Source organism: Otolemur garnettii, unplaced genomic scaffold (assembly GCF_000181295.1).
Source record: "Otolemur garnettii isolate 467f Iridium unplaced genomic scaffold, OtoGar3 scaffold00237, whole genome shotgun sequence".
Taxonomy (NCBI): domain Eukaryota; kingdom Metazoa; phylum Chordata; class Mammalia; order Primates; family Galagidae; genus Otolemur; species Otolemur garnettii.
The window spans coordinates 1,576,586-1,578,710 of NW_003852632.1; the positions used below are offsets into that span (position 1 = coordinate 1,576,586).

At 45.0% G+C, this 2,125-nt stretch overlaps 1 pseudogene; it reads right to left on the minus strand.

Moving 5' to 3' along the window:
• Positions 1-2: 2 nt before the first annotated feature.
• LOC100947947 lies at positions 3-1,871 on the minus strand (annotated as a pseudogene).
• Between the last annotated feature and the right edge of the window lie 254 nt (positions 1,872-2,125).

Sequence of the window (2,125 nt, forward strand, 5' to 3'; positions counted from 1 at the left end):
AGATCTCCAAACTCTTCCAAGAAAGCAGTCTCTGAGGGAAACTGTGATGGCTCCAGAAAATTTAGTAAACTGAAGAGCTCTTCCACAAAGTTCTGCAAGGGTGTTCCAGTGAGAAGCACTTTATGTTCCACCGCCATGAGCTTTAGACCCTCCAGGAGTTTGCAGTTCCTATTCTTCAATCTGTGAGCTTCATCAATTATCACACAGCTCCAGTGAATCTTCTTCAGCTCTGGGCAGTCTGCCAGGATCATCTCAAATGTGATGACAACATGGAACTTGAAGACTCCTAAAAGGGAGTTTCCCTGTGCAACCCTGTACACCATCTCATAGTACTGGCTCTTCTGCCTGCTGATCTGGCTGCCGTGGTACACAATGGCATTCATCTCTGTCCATGTCCTGAACTCCAGCTCCCAGTTAGTGACAGTGGAGAGAGGGGCGATGATGAGAAAAGGGCCATGGATTCCCTGCAGGAATATTTCTGAAAGGAATGTGATGGACTGAGTGGTCTTCCCTAGGCCCATATCATCAGCCAAAATACAGTTTTTTTTCTGTTGTACTAGTTAAAAAGAAGCCAGTTTATCCCCTCCAGCTGGTACTCCCAAAGCTGGTTACTGTTCTTATACTCACAAGATTTCTCGAGTTTCTGCCAGGAGTCTGAAGCAGGCCACTTCACATGCTTAATTTCTGGGAGAACTTGAAGAGATTCAAGTTCTTTAACTTTTGCAGGATCCACATCTTTCTCTAGCTCCCCTGTGCTTTCTTCATATGGCAGTGAGCACCACTTTACCAGGTAATGTGTTACTTCCTCCCCTATTTCTACATCCTTGGTGTGTGGGCCACCTCCAAAATGCGATCAACTTCCACATAGTTGGGATTGAACAAGTCTTCATCAGGCTCAGTAAAAATGTGCTTCATCTGGGCTTGCTTATTCCTAAATCGCTTGATCTTCTGTGTGATGCCAGGATCCTTTTTGAGCTCTTCCATTGTGGCCCATTTACAATGTAAGTAGGAAAAATTTCTGTACTTAACCTAGAACAGCTCCAAGTCAAATGGAGGCTGTCCTGGGTACACCTCCTGGACAGTCTTGGATGCCAAGATCTTCTCAATGATGTTTGCATCACCTTCTGGAGGCACCTCTGCCTGCCAAGCCAGTGTAGATGCTGAGAGTGCAGATGTTCGCCCAGTGCCAAGAACAGCAATTGTTTCCCCATCATCATCCACCACTTTGAAATCCAGGTCCTCATATTTTCTGCACTTCACTTGCAGTTCTGAGTGTCGTTTCTGGCTGTCTGCAGACTCAGTGGACTCCTCAGTACTCCACAGGGGTGTGTTTGGCAGATGCTGACCCAGCTCTAAACTCTCCACTGTAGTTTTCCTTTTCCTTTTTCCTTTCCTCTTTTTCTCCACTGGGGTTGGTCCTTGCTCCTTGCTGGCCTTCTTGGACTTTATCCAGACTGTAGAGTCAGCACAGCTCCTCTTGTCTTTGGCTTCCCTGGTGCCTGAGGCCTCCAGGGGCTTTCGCGCCTTCTTTGCTCCATCCTTCTGCTGTGGCTCCTTGGGCTCCTTTGGCCGTTTCAGTTCTCACCTCCTCTTTGGCTTGGGCTCCCTGTCCTTGACACCCTTTGCAGCCTTTTGCTCTCCTAACTCCTTTTTCTTCCATTTCTTTTTCACTCCAGTTCCCGCTCCTCCACTGTCCTCCATCCCATTATGGGATGTGGTTTTTCTAGGAAACAGGGTGGCAGCGTCCTCCTCAGTGGTGTACAGGTTATTCTGGGGGCAGACAGTTACTGGCAACATCTTCAATTTTCTCTTCCTGATCAGTCAAATGGTGATGGGGATTTGTAGTCAAAATTGACAGAGGCATCAGACATTGGGGAGTGATTCAGAACTTTTTTTTTTCTGATCAGCAAATATTTATTGAGCGCTGTTATAAATGTGCTATCTACAAAAAAAGACAAAGGTGAATGAAACACAGTTCTTGCCATTGATGAGCTCAAAAATTATTCAATTTTCAAACTATTTCTTCAAAAATCTTTGATTTTCTGAACTGTAGCACTTGACTCTCAATCTTTTCTTGTCTTATCTTCTGGAATCACTTTATTTTTTAACTTTTTTTTAAATTAAA